Source organism: Pseudophryne corroboree, chromosome 5 (assembly GCF_028390025.1).
Source record: "Pseudophryne corroboree isolate aPseCor3 chromosome 5, aPseCor3.hap2, whole genome shotgun sequence".
NCBI classification, from domain to species: domain Eukaryota; kingdom Metazoa; phylum Chordata; class Amphibia; order Anura; family Myobatrachidae; genus Pseudophryne; species Pseudophryne corroboree.
In genome coordinates, this window is record NC_086448.1 from 727,515,148 (window position 1) to 727,537,016 (window position 21,869).

Here is a 21,869-nt window from a genome sequence, read left to right on the forward strand (position 1 = left end):
GCGAGCGCTGACTGGTGATTAGGGGAATAGTGAGAGCTGTCAGTGCTGGTACTGGGTTGGCAATGACATGCTCAGCAGCATTGATTGCTTGATATCCTGTTTGTAGTTTCATTCCACTAAAGGGGGGTACAGATTTCTCCCAAAGATGTGTGCTGAGCGATCTAGCACAGATAACTCTGCACACGTCTCAGGATTCTCAGCACACAGCCGGATGTGTGCTGAGCGAGGAAATAAAAATAAATAATAAGATTTTAGTACCTACCGGTAAATCCTTTTCTCCTAGTCCGTAGAGGATGGTGGGGACTCCAAAAGGACCATGGGGTATAGACGGGATCCGCAGGAGCTTGGGCACACTGAAAAGACTTTGACTGGGTGTGAACTGGCTCCTCCCTCTATGCCCCTCCTCCAGACCTCAGTTATAGGAACTGTGCCCAGGAGAGACGGACATTTTAAGGAAAGGATTTTTGTTTAAACTAACGGTGAGAAACATACCAGCACACACCACAAACATACCGTACAACCGGAGAATCAGTAAACCAGATAAAAGTATGAATTAACAACAGCAACAAGCTGAAAACAACAAAGACACAACCCGTGTGTAAACGAATTTAACCAGCAAGAATACACTGGAAGTAACAGTCCGCACTGGGATGGGCGCCCAGCATCCTCTACGGATTGGGAGAAAAGGATTTACCGGTAGGTACTAAAATCCTATTTTCTCTTACATCCTAGAGGATGCTGGGGACTCCAAAAGGACCATGGGGTCTATACCAAAGCTCCAACACGGGCGGGAGAGTGCAGACGACTCTGCTTCACCGATTGAGCAAACATGAGGTCCTCCTCAGCCAGGGTATCAAACTTGTAAAACTTAGCAAAGGTGTTTGAACCCGACCACGTAGCTGCTCGGCAAAGCTGAAGTGCCGAGACCCCTCGGGCAGCCACCCAAGATGAGCCCACTTTTCCTTTACTGACTTCGGCACCGGTAGTCCAGCCGAAGAATGAGTTTGCTGAATCGTACTACAAATCCAGCGTGCAATAGTCTGCTTTGAAGCAGGATGACCAATCTTGTTGGAAGCATACAGGACAAACAGCGCCTCTGTTTTCCTGGCAAGAAAATAGATAAAGCCGAAATCTGCACTTTGATGGAACCCAATTTCAGGCCTGCATCTACGCCTGCCTGCAAAAAATGGAGAAACCGACCCAAGTGAAATTCCTCCGCAGGAGCAGTTTTGGTCTCACACCACGAAACATACTTTCTCCAAATACGGTGATAATGTTTCGCCGTAACCTCCTTCCTAGCCTTAAGGAGAGTGGGAATGACCTCCCCGGGAATACCTTTGCGAGCTAAGATTTGGCGCTCAACTTCCATGCCGTCAAACGCAGCCGTGGTAAGTCCGGAAACACGCATGGTCCCTGCAATAACAGGTCCTCTCTTAGAGGAAGCGGCCAAGGATCTTCCACAAGTAATTACTGAAGATCCGGATACCAGGCCCTTCTTGGCCAATCTGGAACGACGAGGATCGCCTGAACTCTTGCTCGTCGAATGATTCCCAGCACCTTTGGAATGATAGAAAGTGGAGGGAACACATACACCGACTGAAACACCCACGGAGTCACCAGGGCGTCCACTGCACTGGCTTGGGGGTCCCTTGACCTGGAACAATACCGCGGAAGCTTCTTGTTGAGGCGAGACGCCATCATGTCGATCAGCGGAATTCCCCAACGTTTCGTCACTTCTGCAAATACCTCTTGGTGAAGAGCCCACTCTCCCGGATGGAGATCGTGTCTGCTGAGGAAGTCTGCTTCCCAGTTGTCCACTCCCGGAAGGAAGACTGCTGACAGAGCGCTCACGTGCTGTTCCGCCCAGCGAAGGATTCTTGTGGCCTCCGCCATAGCCGCCCTGCTCCTTGTTCCGCCTTGACGGTTTATATGCGCCACCGCTGTTATGTTGTCCGACTGTATCAGGACAGGTCGACCCTGAAGAAGGCTTTTCGCTTGTAGCAGGCCGTTGTAAATGGCTCTTAACTCGAGAACATTTATGTGGAGACAAGATTCCTGGAGCAACCATTTCCCCTGGAAATTTCTTCCTTGGGTGACTGCGCCCCAGCCTCGGAGACTTGCATCTGTTGTCAGTAGAACCCAGTCCTGGATTCCGAACCGACGCCCTCCTAGGAGGTGGGAACTTTGTAACCACCACAGGAGAGAAATCCTGGCCCTGGAAGATAGACTTATTTTCCGGTGCATGTGCAGGTGAGACCTGGACCATTTGCTCAGCAGATCCCACTGAAACACCCGGGCATGAAACCTTCCAAACGGAATGGCTTCGTACGCTGCAACCATTTTCCCCAGATCCCGAGTACATTGATGAATCGACACACTTGTCGGCCTCAGAAGCTCCCTGACCATCGTCTGTAGTTCCAGAGCTTTGTCTTCCGGAAGAAACACTCTCCGTAACCCCGTGTCTAGAATCATGCCCAGAAAGGGCAGCCGAGTGGTCGGAATCAACTGAGACTTTGGCAAATTTAGCACCCAACCGTGTTGTCGCAGAACCGACAGAGACAAATTCACATTTCTCAACAACCGTTCCTTGAACCTCGCCTTTATCAGGAGATCGTCCAAGTATGGGATAATTGTAACCCCTTGGTTGCGAAGGAGAACCATCATTTCTGCCATGACTTTGGTGAAAATCCTCGGGGCCGTGGAAAGCCCAAACGGCAACGTCTGAAATTGGTAATGAGAATCCTGTATCGCAAACCTGAGGAAAGCTTGATGCAGAGGATATATCGGGACGTGTAAGTAGGCATCCTTTATGTCGACTGACGCCATAAAATCCCCCCCTTCTAGGCTGGAAATCACAGCTCGAAGAGATTCCATCTTGAACTTGAAAACTTTCAAGTATGGATTGAGGGATTTTAGGTTCAGAATCAGTCTGACCGAACCGTCAGGTTTCGGTACAACAAAAAGGCTCGAGGCTCGAGTAGAACCCCTCCCCCCGTTGGGACGGGGGAACGGGAACAATGACCCTCTGTTGACACAACTTTTGTATTGCTGCCTTCACCACCTCCCTGTCCGGAAGAGACACTGGTTAGGCCGAAATGAAAAACCGGTGTGGGGGCATCTCCTGAAACTCCAGCCTGTATCCCTGAGATACTATATCTAGGACCCAAGGATTCAGGCCTGATTGAACCCAGACCTGACTGAAGATTCTCAGACGGCCCCCCATCGGTCCGGCCTCCCCCAGGGAAGCCCCAGCGTCATGCGGTGAACTTGGTAGAGGCAGGGGAGGACTTTTTGTCCTGGGCGCCTGATACTGCAGGCGACTTTCTTCCCCTTCCTCTACCCTTTGAAGCGAGGAAGGACGAACTTTTCCACGCTTGTATTTATTTGGACGAAAGGACTGCGTCTGCTGAATGTGGTGCCTTTTTCTGTTGCGTGGGAACATAAGGAAGAAAAGATGACTTACCCGCCGTCGCGGTAGACACCAGGTCAGCCAAGCCGTCACCAAATAAGACACTACCGTTGAAGGGGAGAGCTTCCATAGCTCTCTTGGAGTCGGCATCAGCATTCCATTGATGGATCCACAGCGCCCTCCTGGCCGATATTGCCATGGAATTGGCTCTTGATCCCAAGAGACCAACATCCCTCGCAGCATCCTTCAGGTAATCTGCAGCGTCCTTGATATAACCAAGAGTCAAAAGAACATTATCTTTATAAAGGGTATCCATATCAGCAGCTAAATTCTCAGCCCATTTAGCAATAGCACTACTCACCCATACCGACGCCACAGCAGGTCTGAGCAATGCACCCGTATTAGCGAAAATGGACTTCAGAGACGTCTCCAGCTTGCGATCCGCCGGATCCTTGAGAGCTGCCGTGTCAGGGGACGGAAGCGCCACCTTCTTAGACAAACGGGATAGAGCCTTGTCGACATTTGTAGACGACTCCCATTTTTCCCTGTCATCGGAGGGGAAAGGATACGCCATGAAAATTCTCTTGGGAATCTGCCACCTCTTGTCCGGCGACTCCCAAGCCTTTTCACAAAGAGTATTCATTTCATGAGAGGGGGGAAACTTCACCTCAGGTTTTTTCCCTTTGAACAAACAAATCCTTGTTTCCTGCACCACAGGTTCATCAGAAATATGTAAAACATCTTTAATAGCCACAATCATGTACTGAATACTCTTAACTAACCGTGGGTGTAAAGCAGCCTCAGTGAAGTCGACATCGGAATCAGAATCCGTGTCGGTATCCGTATCTACGAACTGGGTAAACGACCGCCTTTGCGACCCTGATGGGGTCTGCACCTGAGACAAAGCATCCTCCATGGATTTCCTCCACACCTGTGTCTGAGACTCCGTTTTATCTAATCTTTTAGACAATGAGGCCACATTTGTATTAAGTGTACTATTGTAAGCCAATCAGGTGTCGGCTGTGCCGACAGAGCCAACTCCAGACCCGCATCTGCGCCCCCAGCAACCTCCTCCGGGGTGTAACACACAGCTTCAGGCATGCCGACACGTAGTACCAATACACCGACATTGCCTCAGCTAGGGGACAGACCCACAAAGAAGCCTGGATAGAGGAACACAGAGGGAGTATGCCAGCTCACACCCCAGCGCCCATATATCCCACCAAACAATATATGTGTAAGGCGCTGCTTGTAACTACAATAATTATGCACCAAATATCTGTCCCCGCCCCCCCCCCCCCCGATTTGCTCCCTGTCCCTTGAAGTGGAGCTTGGAGGTCCCGGGCCAGCGTCTCATGCAACGGCTGTGGGTGAGAGAAAATGGCGCTGGTGAGCTGTGCGGCTAAGCCCCGCCCCTTCCCGGAGCACTTCAGCCCGCTAAAATTCAGAATGAAAATGCCGGCGGGGGTACGGAAAACGGTGCCCAGGCACCGAAAATGCCTTCTGCCAGCCTGCAGGACCCAGTAACATGCTGCCCAGGGCGCTCCCCCCCAGCGCCCTGCACCCTGTGAGTGCCATTGGTGAAGTGTGTGGGAGCATGGAGCGCAGTGCTACCGCTGCGCTGTACCTCGTTACTGAAGTCTTCTGCATACTCACCCGGTTTCTTTCTTCTGGCTTGTGTGAGGGGGGTGACGGCGCGGCTCCGGGAACAAGCAGCTAGGCGAACCAAGTGATCGAACCCTCTGGAGCTAATGGTGTCCAGTAGCCTAAGAAGCAGAGTCCTTAACTAAGTAGAAGTAGGTCTGACTTCTCTCCCCTCAGTCCCTCGATGCAGGGAGCCTGTAGCCAGCAGGTCCCCCTGAAAATAAAAAAAGCCTAACATAAGTCTTTTCCAGAGAAACTCAGGAGAGCTCCCCTAGTGTATGTTCAGTCAGTCCTGGGCACAAAGTCTAACTGAGGTCTGGAGGAGGGGCATAGAGGGAGGAGCCAGTTCACACCCAGTCAAAGTCTTTTCAGTGTGCCCAAGCTCCTGCGGATCCCGTCTATACCCCATGGTCCTTTTGGAGTCCCCAGCATCCTCTAGGATGTAAGAGGAAAAAATGCTCACTTCACCCAGCAGTAAAGTGAGAGATCTAACTAGATTTGTCACGCATGCAGGCCAATCTAGAGTCAGCAATAGCGATGCGCCAGGGGTGCACATCGCTGTCGCTATAGGCTATACGCACAGAGCAATGTGTGCTTAACTTCTAAGCAATCTAGTCAGATTGCTTAGAATTTAAGCACACATCTCTACAGTATGAGTGCTGGTTGGTGGAAGGCGAAGGAGGGCTGTTCTTACAGTGGACAGTGTTCTTAAGTTTTCTTTTTTGTACTTAGAATTATAATATTGCTTTTTTATACATATAAATCTCCAAGATCAATATACAACTTTACCAATACAGGTCGGGTCTCCGTTATCCGGAATATTCCAAACACCGGAATATTCCGGACCTGTAGTAACGTCATGACTACTGTGACCGATGGCTGGCGGCGGGAAAGTGGCTTTGCAGCCATTCCCTTGCAGCATACTGCATGCCGGACCACCCGCGACGACTGCCGGGCCCACCGTCGACCACCCGTGGCGACCGCTGGACCAGGTGTTCCGTTATCCGGAAAAATCCCATATCCTGAATGCTCCTGGTCCAGAGCATTCCGGGATATGGGATACTCATCCTGTATACAAATACCAGCAGTTAAAACCACAGAATATTAAATGTTGCTAAATATTGGCACGGGGATAGGAGGGAAGGTGACAAAACTAGGAGACGGAAGAAAGGCATATAAATCAGAACTGCAAATTTAATTTCTCTAACGTCCTAGTGGATGCTGGGGACTCCGTAAGGACCATGGGGAATAGACGGGCTCCGCAGGAGACAGGGCACTTTAAGAAAGAATTTGGATACTGGTGTGCTCTGGCTCCTCCCTCTGTCCCTCCTCCAGACCTTAGTTTGAATCTGTGCCAGGACGAGCTGGGTGCTACTTAGTGAGCTCTCCTGAGCTTGCTAAAAAGAAAGTATTTTGTTAGGTTTTTTTATTTTCAGAGATCTGCTGGCAACAGACTCTCTGCTACGTGGGACTGAGGGGAGAGAAGCATCCCTGAAGATAGGTCCTGCTTCTTAGGCTACTGGACACCATTAGCTCCAGAGGGATCGTACACAGGATCGCACTCATGGTCGTCCGATCCCGGAGCCGCGCCGCCGTCCCCCTCGCAGAGCCGGAAGACAGAAGCCGGTGACAGAAGCAAGAAGACTTCGAAATCGGCGGCAGAAGACTCCAGTCTTCATATGAGGTAGCGCACAGCACTGCAGCTGTGCGCCATTGCTCCCACACTACACCCACATACTCCGGTCACTGTAATGGTGCAGGGCGCAGGGGGGGGGGGGGGGCGCCCTGGGCAGCAATTAGAGACCTCTTTGGCAAAAGTTTGCATAATATACAGTTGGGCACTGTATATATGTATGAGCCCCCGCCAAAATTGTACATGAAAGCGGGACAGAAGCCCGCCATCGAGGGGGCGGGGCTTCTTCCTCAGCACTCACCAGCGCCATGTTTTTTCTCCACAGCACCGCTGAGAGGAAGCTCCCCAGTCTCTCCCCTGCAGTTACACGGTAGAAGAGGGTAAAAAGAGAGGGGGGGCACATAATTAGGAGCAAAAATCAATATAAACAGCAGCTACTGGGTTAACATTAAGTTACTGTGTTATTCCTGTGTTAATGGCGCTGGGGTGTGTGCTGGCATACACTCTCTCTCTGTCTCTCCAAAGGGCCTTGTGGGGGAATTGTCTTCAGATGAGCATTCCCTGAGTGTGTGGTGTGTCGGTACGTGTGTGTCGACATGTCTGAGGTAAAAGGCTCCCCTAAGGAGAAGATGGAACAAATGTGTGTGTGAGTGGTGTCTCCGTCGACAACGCCGACACCTGTTTGGATATGTGTAATTAAGTGCTAAGGTGAATTTATTGCACAAAAGATTAGAGAACAGACAGGGAATCTACCCATGTCTGTCCCTATGTCGCAGAGACCTTCAGAGTCTCTCATTGATCACTATCCAAAATAATAGACACTGATATCGACACGGAGTCTGACTCCAGTGTCGACTACGATAATGCAAAGTTACAGCCAAAATGGCAGAAAAGTATTCAATATATGATTATTGTAATAAAAGATGATTTGCATATCACTGATGACTCATCTGTCCCTGACACAAGGGTACACATGTTTAAGGGGAAGAAAGCTGAGATAAATTTCCCTCCTCTCATGATGAAAAAGAGCGGAATCTCCAGACAAGAGACTGCAGTTTCCCACAAAGAATTCTCAGGCAGTATCCTTTCCCCACTAGGGCCAGGATATGATGGGAATCTTCCCCTAGGGTGTCACGTTTGCCCAAAAGGTAGCCCTGACGTAACCGCTATTCTCAGGGATCCTGCAGATAGCGTGCACATTCTGGTACACTACTCAGACCGGCGATTGTGTCGGCATGGGTTTATAGCGCTGTGGCAGCGTGGACAGGTACCTTATCAGCAGAGATTGAGACACTAGTATGCATATATATGTATATATAGAGATATATATATATTAATGATGCTGTCTTAAGAGATATGTATATATAAAACATGCCTAAAGAGACATGAGTATACTGGTTCCTAGAGTCAAAGCTATGTAGATTTCTGCTTGACGTGTCCTGTAGAATATGCAATGGACAGATGATGCCGACTTAAGAGGCATATGGAAGGCTGAGGATTGTGTGGAGAAGGGTTCTCGGACCTGGTCTCCACAGCTATAGCTGGTAATTCTGATATTTTGCCTTATATTCCTGCACAGCCTAGGAAAGCACGACATTATCAAATGCAGCCTTTCGAATAAAGAAACAAGAAAGTCCGAGGTGCGTCCTTTCTTGCCAGAGGCGGGGGTAGAGGAAAGAAGCTGCACAACACAGCTAGTTCCCAGGAACAGAAGTCCTCCCCGGCCTCTACAAAGATCCACCGCATGTCGCTGGGGCTCCACAGGCGGAGCTAGGCCCGGTGGGGGCACACCTTCGTAAGTTCAGCCACAAGTGGGTTCACTCCCTGTTAGATCCCTGGGCAATAGATATTGTGTCTCAGGGATACAAGCTGGACTTTGAGAAGATGCCCCCTCACCGACGGCCCTGCCGGCTTCCCCCCACGAGAGGGAAACAGTGTTAACTGCAATTCACAAATTGTATCTTCAACAGGTGGTGGTCAAGGTTCCCCTCCTTCAACAAGGAGGGGGGTATTATTCGACCATGTTGTAGTCCGGAAACCAGACGGTTCGGTCAGACCCATATTGAATTTAAAATCCCTGAACATATACCTGAAAAGGTTCAAGTTCAAGATGGAATCGCTAAGAGCGGTTATTGCAAGCCTGAAAGGGGGAGATTTTATGGTGACTCTGGACATAAAGGATGCATACCTTCATGTCCCCATTTATCCACCTCATCAGACGTACCTCAGAATTGCGGTACGGGATTGTCATTACCAATTTCAGATGGTGCCGTTTGGTCTCTCCACGGCCTTGAGAATATTCACCAAGGTAATGGCGGAAATGATGGTGCTCCTGCGGAAGCAAGGTGTCACTATTATCACGTACTTGGACGATCTCCTCATAAAAGCGAGATCAAGAGAGCAGTTGCTGAACAGCGTATCACTTTCTCTGGAAGTGTAACGGCAACACGGCTGGATTCTATATATTCCAAAGTCGCAGTTGTTTCTTACAGCTCATCTGCCTCTCCTAGGCATGATCCTAGACACAGACCAGAAAAGGGATTATCTCCCGATGGAGAAGGCTCACTGGTCAGAGACCTATTAAAACCAAAACAGGTGTCGGTGCATCACTGCACGCGAGTCCTGGGAAAGATGGTGGCATCATACGAGGCCATTCCCTTCGGCAGGTTCCATGGGAGGACCTTTCAATGGGATCTGTTGGACAAGTGGTCCGGATCACATCTACAGATGCATCGGCTGATCACCCTATCCCCCAGGGCCAGGGTGTCTCTCCTGTGGTGGCTGCAGAGTGCTCACCTTCTCGAGGGCCGCAGATTCGGCATTCAGGACTGGGTCCTGGTGACCACGGACGCAAGCCTCCGAGGGTAGGGAGCAGTCACACAGGGAAGAAATTTCCAAGGTCTGTGGTCAAGTCAGGAGACTTGTCTTCACATCAACATCCTGGAACTAAGGGCAATATACAACGCCCTACGTCAAGCGGAGACCCTGCTTCGCGACCGACTGGTGCTGATTCAGTCAGACAACATCACCGCAGTGGCTCATGTAAACCGCCAAGGCGGCACAAGGAGCAGGGTGGTGATGGCGGAAGCCACCAGAATTCTTCGCTGGGCGGAGAATCACGTAAGTGCACTGTCAGCAGTGTTCATTCCGGGAGTGGACAACTGGGAAGCAGACTTCCTCAGCAGGCACGACCTCCACCCGGGAGAGTGGGAACTTCATCAAGAAGTCTTCACGCAGATTGCAAGTCGGTGGGATCTGCCACAAGTAGACATGATGGCATCCCGCCTCAACAAAAAGCTACAGAGGTATTGCGCCAGGTCAAGAGACCCTCAGGCGATAGCTGTAGACGCTCTAGTGACACCGTGGGTGTTCCAGTCGGTCTATGTATTTCCTACTCTTCCTCTCATACCCAAGGTGCTGAGAATCATAAGAAGAAGAGGAGTGAGAACAATACTCATTGTTCCGGATTGGCCAAGAAGGACTTGGTATCCAGAGCTGCAAGAAATGCTCACAGAGGACCCATGGCCTCTGCCTCTAAGACAGGACTTGTTGCAACAGGGGCCCTGTCTGTTCCAAGACTTACCGCGGGTGCGTTTGACGGCATGGTGGTTGAACGCCGGATCCTAGCAGAAAAAGGCATTCCGGATGAGGTTATTCCTACGCTGAGAAAAGGCTAGGAAGGTCGTGACGGCTAAACATTATCACCGTATATGGCGAAAATATGTTGCTTGGTGTGAGGCCAGGAATGCCCCTACGGAGGAATTCCAGCTGGGCCGTTTCCTTCACTTCCTACAGTCGGGAGTTACTTTGGGCCTAAAATTGGGTTCCATTAAGGTCCAGATTTCGGCCCTGTCCATTTTTTTTTTTTTCAAAAAGAACTGGCTTCTCTTCCTGAAGTTCAGACGTTTGTAAAGGGAGTGCTGCATATTCAGCCCCCTTTTGTGCCTCCAGTGGCACCTTGGTATCTTAACGTGGTGTTGAGTTTCCTGAAGTCACACTGGTTTGAGCCACTTAAAACCGTGGAGTTAAAATTTCTCACGTGGAAGGTGGTCATGCTATTAGCCTTGGCTTCAGCTAGGCGTGTGTCAGAATTAGCGGTTTTGTCACATAAATGCCCCTATCTGGTTTTCCATATGGACAGGGCAGAATTGCGTAACCCGTCCGCAATTTCTGCCAAAAGTGGTGTCATCTTTTCATATGAACCAACCTATTGTGGTGCCTGTGGCTACTCGTGACTTGGAGGATTCCGAGTTACTAGATGTGGTCAGGGCTTTGAAGGTTTATGTGGCCAGAACGGCTAGAGTCAGGAAAACTGAGTCACTGTTTATCCTGTATGCACCCAACAAGCTGGGTGCTCCTGCTTCAAAGCAAACTATTGCTCGCTGGATCTGTAACACGATTCAGCAGGCTCATTCTGCGGCGGGATTGCCGCTGCCAAAATCAGTAAAAAGTTTTTACAAGGAAGGTGGGCTCTTCTTGGGCGGCTGCCCGAGGGGTCTCGGCATTACAGCTTTGCCGAGCAGCTACTTGGTCAGGTTCAAACGCTTTTGCAAAGTTGTACAAGTTTGATACCCTGGCTGAGGAGGACCTTGTGTTTGCTCATTCGGTGCTGCAGAGTCATCCGCACTCTCCCGCCCGTTTGGGAGCTTTGGTATAATCCCCATGGTCCTTACGGAGTCCCCAGCATCCACTAGGACGTTAGAGAAAATAAGATTTTACTTACCGGTAAATCTATTTCTCTAACGTCCTAGTGGATGCTGGGGACTCCGTCAGGACCATGGGGATTAGCGGCTCCGCAGGAGACAGGGCACAAAAATAAAGCTTTAGGATCAGGTGGTGTGCACTGGCTCCTCCCCCTATGACCCTCCTCCAAGCCTCAGTTAGGTTTTTGTGCCCGTCCGAGCAGGGTGCAATCTAGGTGGCTCTCCTAAAGAGCTGCTTAGAAAAAGTTTTTAGGTTTTTTATTTTCAGTGAGTCCTGCTGGCAACAGGCTCACTGCATCGAGGGACTTAGGGGAGAGAAGTGAACTCACCTGCGTGCAGGATGGATTGGCTTCTTAGGCTACTGGACACCATTAGCTCCAGAGGGAGTCGGAACACAGGTCTCACCCTGGGGTTCGTCCCGGAGCCGCGCCGCCGACCCCCCTTGCAGATGCCGAAGATGGAAGAGGTCCAGAAGCAGGCGGCAGAAGACTTTTCAGTCTTCCTGAGGTAGCGCACAGCACTGCAGCTGTGCGCCATTGTTGTCAGCACACTTCACACAGCGGTCACGGAGGGTGCAGGGCGCTGGGGGGGCGCCCTGGGCAGCAATGTATAATACCTTTTTTATGGCTAAAAATACATCACATATAGCCCCTGGGGGCTATATGGATGTATTTAACCCCTGCCAGGTCTCAGAAAAACGGGAGAAGAAGCCCGCCGAAAAGGGGGCGGGGCCTATTCTCCTCAGCACACAGCGCCATTTTCCCTCACAGAAATGCTGGTGGGAAGGCTCCCAGGCTCTCCCCTGCACTGCACTACAGAAACAGGGTTAAAACAGAGAGGGGGGGGCACTGATTTGGCGATATGACTACATATATTAAAATGCTATAAGGGAAAAGCACTTATATAAAGGTTGTCCCTGTATAATTATAGCGTTTTTGGTGTGTGCTGGCAAACTATCCCTCTGTCTCCCCAAAGGGCTAGTGGGTCCTGTCCTCTATCAGAGCATTCCCTGTGTGTGTGCTGTGTGTCGGTACGTGTGTGTCGACATGTATGAGGACGATGTTGGGAGGCGGAGCAAATTGCCTGTAATGGTGATGTCACTCTCTAGGGAGTCGACACCGGAATAGATGGCTTATTTAAGGAATTACGTGATAATGTCAACACGCTGCAAGTCGATTGACGACATGAGACGGCCGGCAAACATATTAGTATCTGTCCAGGCGTCTAGAACACCGTCAGGGACGTTATAATGCCCATTTTACCTCAGTCGGTCGACACAGACACAGACACGGACACTGACTCCAGTGTCGACGGTGAAGAAACAAACGTATTTTCCTTTAGGGCCACACGTTACTTGTTAAGGGCAATGAAGGAGGTGTTACATATTTCTGATACTACAAGTACCACAAAAAAGGGTATTATGTGGGGTGTGGAAAAACTACCTATAGTTTTTCCTGAATCAGATAAATTAAATGAAGTGTGTGATGAGGCGCGGGGTTCCCCCGATAGAAAATTATTGGCGGTATACCCTTTCCCGCCAGAAGTTAGGGCGCGTTGGGAAACACCCCTTAGGGTGGATAAGGCGCTCACACGCTTATCAAAACAAGTGGCGGTACCGTCTCCAGATACGGCCGCCCTCAAGGAGCCAGCTGATAGGAGGCTGGAAAATATCCTAAAAAGTATATACACACATACTGGTGTTATACTGCGACCAGCGATCGCCTCAGCCTGGATGTGCAGCGCGGGGGTGGCTTGGTCGGATTCCCTGACTGAAAATATTGATACCCTTGACAGGGACAGTATTTATTTACTATAGAGCATTTAAAAAATGCATTTCTATATATGCGAGATGCACAGAGGGATATTTGCACTCTGGCATCAAGAGTAAGTGCGATGTCCATATCTGCCAATAAGATGTTTATGGACACGACAGTGGTCAGGTGATGCAGATTCCAAACGGCACAAAGATGTATTGCCGTATAAAGGGGAGGAGTTATTTGGGGTCGGTCCATCGGACCTGGTGGCCACGGCAACTGCTGGGAAATCCACCGTTTTTACCCTAAGTCACATCTATGCAGAAAAAGACACCGTCTTTTCAGCCTCAGTCCTTTCGTCCCCATAAGCATATCTGCCCAGGGATAGAGGAAAGGGAAGAAGACTGCAGCAGGCAGCCCATTCCCAGGAACAGAAGCCTTCCACCGCTTCTGCCAAGTTCTCAGCATGACGCTGGAGCCGTACAGGACCCCTGGATCCTACAAGTAGTATCCCAGGGGTACAGATTGGAAAGTCGAGACGTTTCCCCTCGCAGGTTCCTGAAGTCTGCTTTACCAACGTCTCCCTCCGACAGGGAGCCAGTATTGGAAACAATTCACAAGCTGTATTCCCAGCAGGTGATAATCAAAGTACCCCTCCTACAACAAGGAAAGGGGTATTATTCCACACTATATTGTGGTACTGAAACCAGAAGGCTCGGTGAGACCTATTCTAAATCTGAAATATTTGAACACTTACAAAGGTTCAAATCAAGATGGAGTCACTCAGAGCAGTGATAGCGAACCAGGAAGAAGGGGACTATATGGTGTCCCGGGACATCAGGGATGCTTACCTCCATGTCCAAATTTGCCCTTCTCACCAAGGGTATCTCAGGTTCGTGGTACAGAACTGTCACTATCAGTTTCAGACGCTGCCGTTTGGATTGTCCACGGCACTCCGGGTCTTTACCAAGGTAATGCCCGAAATGATGATTCTTCTTCGAAGAAAATGGACGACCTCCTGATAAGAGCAAGGTCCAGAGAACAGTTGGAGGTCGGAGTAGCACTATCTCAAGTAGTTCTACGACAGCACGGGTGGATTCTAAATATTCCAAAACCGCAGTTGTTTCCGACGACACGTCTGCTGTTCCTAGGGATGATTCTGGACACAGTCCAGAAAAAGGTGTTTCTCCCGGAGGAGAAAGCCAGGGAGTTATCCGAGCTAGTCAGGAACCTCCTAAAACCAGGAAAAGTGTCAGTGCATCATTGCACAAGAGTCCTGGGAAAAATGGTGGCTTATTACGAAGCGATTCCATTCGGCAGATTCCACGCAAGAACTTTTCAGTGGTATCTGCTGGACAAATGGTCCGGATCGCATCTTCAGATGCATCGGCGGATAACCCTATCTCCAAGGACAAGGGTGTCTCTCCTGTGGTGGTTACAGAGTGCTCATCTTCTAGAGGGCCGCAGATTCGGCATTCAGGATTGGATGCTGGTGACCACGGAGGTCAGCCTGAGAGGCTGGGGAGCAGTCACACAGGGAAAAAATTTCCAGGGAGTGTGATCAAGTCTGGAGACTTTTCTCCACATAAATATACTGGAGCTAAGGGCAATTTATGATGCTCTAAGCTTAGCAAGACCTCTGCTTCAAGGTCAGCCGGTATTGATCCAGTGGGACAACATCACGGCAGTCGCCCACGTAAACAGACAGGGCGGCACAAGAAGCAGGAGGGCAATGGCAAAAACTGCAAGGATTTTTCGCTGGGCGGAAAATCATGTGATAGCACTGTCAGCAGTGTTCATTCCGGGAGTGGACAACTGGGAAGTAGACTTCCTCAGCAGGCACGACCTCCACCCGGGAGAGTGGGGACTTCATCGGGAAGTTTTCCACATGATTGTGAACCGTTGGGAAAGACCAAAGGTGTACATGATGGCGTCCAGCCTGAACAAAAAAAAAAAAACTGGACAGGTATTGCGCCAGGTCAAGAGACTTTCAGGCAATAGCTGTGGACGTTCTGGTAACACCGTGGGCGTACCAGTCGGTGTATGTGTTTCCTCCTCTGCTTCTCATACCCAAGGTATTGAGAATTATAAGACGTAGAGGAGTAAGAACTGTACTCGTGGCTCCGGATTGGCCAAGAAGGACTTGGTACCCGGAACTTCAAGAGATACTCACAGAGGACTCATGACCTCTGCCGCTAAGAAGGGACTTGCTTCAGCACGTACCATGTCTGTTCCAAGACTTACCGCGGCTGCGTTTGACGGCATGGCGGTTGAACGCCGGATCCTAAGGGAAAAAGGCATTCCGGAAGAGGTCTTTCCTACCATGGTCAAAGCCAGGAAGGACGTGACCGCACAACATTATCACCACATGTGGCGAAAATATGTTGCGTGGTGTGAGGCCAGGAAGGCTCCGCGAAGAAATTTCAACTCGGTCGATTCCTGCATTTCCTGAAAACAGGAGTGTCTATGGGCCTCAGATTGGGGTCCATTAAGGTTCAAATTTCGGCCCTGTCGATTTTCTTCCAAAAAAAATTGGTTTCAGTTCCTGAAGTCCAGAAGTTTGTCAAGGGAGTACTGCATATACAACCCCCTTTTGTGCCTCCAGTGGCACTGTGGGATCTCAACGTAGTGCTGGGATTCCTCAAATCACATTGGTTTAAACCGCTCAAATCTGTGGATTTGAAATATCTCACATGGAAAGTGACCATGATGTTGGCCCTGGCCTCGGCCAGGCGAGTGTCAGAATTGGCGGCTTTGTCTCACAAAAGCCCATATCTGATTGTCCATTCGGACAGGGCAGAGCTGCGGTCTCATCCCCAGTTTCTCCCTAAGGTGGTGTCAGCGTTTCACCTGAACCAGCTTATTGTGGTACCTGCGGTTACTAGGGACTTGGAGGACTCCAAGTTGCTAGATGTTGTCAGGGCCCTGAAAATATCGGTTTCCAGGACGGCTGGAGTCAGGAAAACTGACTTGCTGTTATCCTGTATGCACCCAACAAACTGGGTGCTCTTCTAAGCAGACGATTGCTAGTTGGATGTGTAGTACAATTTAGCTTGCACATTATGTGGCAGGCCTGCCACAGCCAAAATATGTAAATGCCCATTCCACAAGGAAGGTGGGCTCATCCTGGGCGGCTGCCCGAGGGGTCTCGGCATTACAACTCTGCCGAGCAACTACGTGGTCGGGGGGAGAACACGTTTGTAAAATTCTACAAATTTGATACCCTGGCTAAAGAGGACCTGGAGTTCTCTCATTTGGTGCTGCAGAGTCATCCGCACTCTCCCGCCCGTTTGGGAGCTTTGGTATAATCCCCATGGTCCTGACGGAGTCCCCAGCATCCACTAGGACGTTAGAGAAAATAAGATTTTACTTACCGATAAATCTATTTCTCGTAGTCCGTAGTGGATGCTGGGCGCCCATCCCAAGTGCGGATTGTCTGCAATACTTGTACATAGTTATTGTTACAAAAAAATCGGGTTGTTATTGTTGTGAGCCGTCTGTTCAGAGGCTCCTACGTTGTCATACTGTTAACTGGGTTCAGATCACAAGTTGTACGGTGTGATTGGTGTGGCTGGTATGAGTCTTACCCGGGATTCAAAATCCTTCCTTATTGTGTACGCTCGTCCGGGCACAGTATCCTAACTGAGGCTTGGAGGAGGGTCATAGGGGGAGGAGCCAGTGCACACCACCTGATCCTAAAGCTTTATTTTTGTGCCCTGTCTCCTGCGGAGCCGCTAATCCCCATGGTCCTGACGGAGTCCCCAGCATCCACTACGGACTACGAGAAATAGATTTATCGGTAAGTAAAATCTTATTTTCTCGTAGTCCGTAGTGGATGCTGGGCGCCCGTCCCAAGTGCGGACTTTTTCTGCAATGCTTGTATATAGTTATTGCTTACATAAGGGTTATGTTATAGTTGCATCAGGGTTGATCTGATGCTCTATTGTTGTTCATACTGTTAACTGGGTAAGTTTATTACAAGTTATACGGTGTGATTGGTGTGGCTGGTATGAGTCTTGCCCTGGATTCCAAAATCCTTTCCTTGTACTGTCAGCTCTTCCGGCACAGTTTCTTTAACTGAGGTCTGGAGGAGGGACATAGAGGGAGGAGCCAGAGCACACCAGTATCCAAATTCTTTCTTAAAGTGCCCTGTCTCCTGCGGAGCCTGTCTATTCCCCATGGTCCTTACGGAGTCCCCAGCATCCACTACGGACTACGAGAAATAGATTTACCGGTAACTAAAATCTTATTTTCTCACCATTTATTATAATTTTATTATAAAGAAATACATTTCACAATTTATGTCCCTGTGGCTGATTGCTTTATCAAGGGTATATTGCTATTCACCTATAAAGCAACATCATGAAAACACACACCAGTGTCACAGTGGTTAATTACTAATCAATAATTATACAGTATGCACCAAAGAAAATTCTAATACAGAATGAAAGTCTAAATAAAAGTATTAATAATGTAGTAAAATTATTGTTCAGTATGGTATTGTATTCAATATAGTATAAATATTGTATTGAACAATATTTATACTATATATATATATATATATATATATATATATATATATATATATATATATATACTATATTATTAATATAAAAAGATTTAGATTCAAATTATGTGTTAGAAGTTTCCTGGTATGTACAGTATTTTGCATCATTATTGATTTTGTTTTTCCACTGTGGCACTGAATCCTAATATTTTGTGTATTTTTATTGGTGAGGTAAGGGAGGCATATAAAGATGGATGAGCATTTACTACCAAGTTAGACACCACCTGCTATTAAAGGTACACTTTAACACTATGTCTGTATATGTTTTACAGTATGTATGTATGTGTATATATATATATATATATATATATATATATATATGTATGTATATATGTTTGTATGTGTGTATATATGTATGTATGTGTGTATATATATATGTATGTATGTATGTATGTATGTATGTATAGATAGCTATTGCTCAAAAAATAAAGGGAACACTTAAACAACACAATGTAACTCCAAGTCAATCACACTTCTGTGAAATCAAACTGTCCACTTAGGAAGCAACACTGATTGACAATCAATTTCTCATGCTGTTGTACAAATGGAATAGACAACAGGTGGAAATTATAGCCAATTAGCAAGACACCCCCAATAAAGGAGTTGTTCTGCAGGTGGTGACCACAGACCACTTCTCAGCTCCTATGCTTTCTGGCTGATGTTTTGGTCACTTTTGAAAGCTGGCGGTGCTTTGACTCTAGTGGTAGCATGAGATGGAATCTACATCCCACACAAGTGGCTCAGGTAGTGCAGCTCATCCAGGATTGCACATCAATGCGAGCTGTGGCAAGAAGGTTTGCTGTGTCTGTCAGTGTAGTATCCAGAGCATGGAGGCGCTATCAGGAGACGTGGAGGAGGCCGTAGGAGGGCAACAACCCAGCAGCAGGACCGCTACCTCTGCCTTTGTGCAAGGAGGAACAGGAGGAGCACTGCCAGAGCCCTGCAAAATGACCTCCAGCAAGCCACAAATGTGCATGTGTCTACTCAAACGATTAGAAACAGACTCCATGACGGTGGTATGAGGGCCCGACGTCCACAGGTGGGGGTTGTGCTTACAGCCCACACCGTGCAGGACGTTTGGCATTTGCCAGAGAACACCAAGATTGGCAAATTCGCCACTGGCACCCTGTGCTCTTTACAGATGAAAGCAGGTTCTCACTGAGCACATGTGACAGACGTGACAGAGTCTGGAGACGCCAAGGAGAACGTTCTGCTGCCTGCAACATCCTCCAGCATGACCGGTTTGGCAGTGGGTCAGTAATGGTGTGGGGTGGCATTTCTTTGGGGGGCCGCACAACCCTCCATGTTCTCGCCAGAGGTAGCCTGACTGCCATTAGGTACCGAGATGAGATCCTCAGAACCCTTGTGAGACCAGACCTGAATCCAATTGAGCACATCTGGGACATCATGTCTCGCTCCATCCACCAACGCCATGTTGCACCACAGACTGTCCAGGAGTTGGCGGATGCTTTAGTCCAGGTCTGGGAGGAGATCCCTCAGGAGACCATCCGCCACCTCATCAGGAGCATGCCCAGGCCTTGTAGGGAGGTCATACAGGCACGTGGTGGCCACACACACTACTGAGCCTCATTTTGACTTGTTTTAAGGACCTTACATCAAAGTTGGATCAGCCTGTAGTGTGTTTTTCCACTTTAATTTTGAGTGTGAGAATTTGATTTCCATTGATAATTTTTGTGTGATTTTGTTGTCAGCACATTCAACTATGTAAAGAACAAAGTATTTAATAAGAATAATTCATCCATTCAGATCTAGGATGTGTTGTTTAAGTGTTCCCTTTATGTTTTTGAGCAGTGTGTGTGTGTGTGTGTGTGTGTGTGTGTGTATATGTATGTATATATATATATATATATGTATATATATATATATATATATAAAATATATATATATAGAGAGAGAGAGAGAGAGATAGAGGTGTAGTATGGTATGCCGGCGGCCAGCATACCGGCGCCGGGAGCCCGACCGCCGGCATACCGACAGTGTGGCGAGCGCAAAGGAGCCCCTTGTGGGCTCGCCACGCTGCGAGCATGGTAGCGCGCCACACTATTTATTCTCCCTCCAGGGGGGTCGTGGACCCCCACGAGGGAGAATATCTGTCTGTATGCCGGGTGCCGGGATCCCGGCGCCGGTATACTGTGCGCCGGGATCCCGACATTCGGCATACTGAAGACCACCCATACATAAATAGATTTTGTCCATAAAAACATTTTGTATGCACAGCTCACCATTAAGTGCACTTCCATTCCATCTACATAATACCATCACCCATTGACAGAGAGGTCCAAGTGAGGTCTGATAATCCCTCACCATAGAATAGATGTGTTCGGGCATGGCAATTCATGACTGCTGCGTGAGTAGGGAAATTCAGAAATTATGACAGAGTGCGTAAAAATTGTAGATGAACCCTTAAATTGGCTCATAGCTTTGTCAAAGGAATAACTATGGGGGGGGGGGGGGGATTCAGTTGCCCACATGCGTTTTCTTGTGTGGTAAAAATGAAACTTTACCGCAAGATTTTTTTCGGACTGTACAATTACATTACAACCTATTTTTACTGCACGAAAAACTACCCATTTTCAGGTGAAAATGCATAGGATCTGGGATAAGTTCCCAGACACATGTTTTTGCGATTGTGACCGTGAAAACAGTTCACTTACTGGACAGGTGAAAAAGATCTCCGATAGTGGCTGCTATCAGGGACAATTGAATAACACTGCGGGGGAATCAAATAGCGGTGATAATTTCCCCCATATCATACTTGCAAATATTTGTTGCCTATTCTCATTTGACCCTGCACCCTGTTGTGCAATGCCGCAAATCACAGCAGCACGCTCAGTGGTGTGCCTAGATGACTTGGTAAGTTTAGAGTTGTTTCATTAATAAATAGAACCCCAAGTTGCATTATTAATATAACTTTTTTTATTATTTTTATTATTATTATTATTATTATTATTGCTATTTTAGCATGTGAAGTGAAAATTTAGATGACTTGTTTGTTCATAATTTTTGTTTATTTCTGAGAATGTATTTTTTATTCACTATTTGATCTAATGGCTAAGTACTTTTTATAAGCTTATGTTTGATTTTTGTTTCTGGATTTTTCATATGTAATATTTTTTACTTATACTGTTTGTTTTTGCTATTAATATTTTTATAATATATTTTGTCTGCTCTCTTAGGATCTTTTTATTTTTTAAACATAGAATGCCGGTATGAATGAAATTGTAGGCCTTTATTCCTTAAACTTCAAAATGCTCCAAACTAAATAAAGAAAACTAGAGGATTATCTACAGTTTCTTTACTTTTTTACTTCATGTCCACCAGGCCCAAAAGTATTGGGTAAAAAGTGACCTACATAATCTCCGAAAAGCTTTTCTTATTTCATCGTTCTTAAGGAAAAAACAGCATAAAAAGATAATGTGATTGTGAAGTTAAGTATACGGTGTCGTTTCATACAGCACTAAATGCTCGCTACCTTTTCCAGCAAACAATACATCTTTAAAAGTTATACTTTTACTGTCATTTTGCCTTAGAAATTATAACCTGTTCTGAAGGTGATGGATTGCATCTTTAAGAATTTGGTGATTCCAAAACGGTCTTCTTTTTTATTTTATTTTATTTTATTTTTTTCATTGAAGATTCTTAAATCTACTTTGCTAAACGCCATTTTGAGAACAAAAAGCTTAAATGCTATAATTTTACTGGTGGAAAAACCATGTAATCTTACTTGGATATATTGCTATGAAATGAAGGAGTGGGTCATTCCACATCAAACCACCCCCCAAAAAAATTAAATGTCCACCACCCATTTCAGATTTTTAAGTTTTTTTTTTTAGTTAAGAGAGGATGTCAGAACAACTGTTTCTGCCAAATATTTTGACTGTCTGACAACTTTTTTATTAAATATTGATTTTTACATTTATTAAATTATTTACTAATCGCGTTTTCTTTATTTAGTTTGTTTGAAGTATGACAGGTGTTTATTAAGGAATCACCATAAAATTTGGACCCCTAAGGTAACTCTTCCTCCCGAATCCAAAAATCCAAATCACTTTAACTGCTTTACGTTTTGAGTTACGATAAAAATGCACGTTTTTTCGAAAAGACTTAAAAACGCTAGGTTTAATCAACATTAGATATT

At 47.4% G+C, this 21,869-nt stretch overlaps 1 protein-coding gene across 6 annotated transcripts in view; it reads left to right on the top strand.

Moving 5' to 3' along the window:
* The window catches only part of LRRCC1 (leucine rich repeat and coiled-coil centrosomal protein 1), a 267,597-nt gene that overhangs the window by 54,146 nt on the left and 191,582 nt on the right, over positions 1 to 21,869 (top strand). The gene's annotated exons all lie outside the window — the stretch shown is intronic.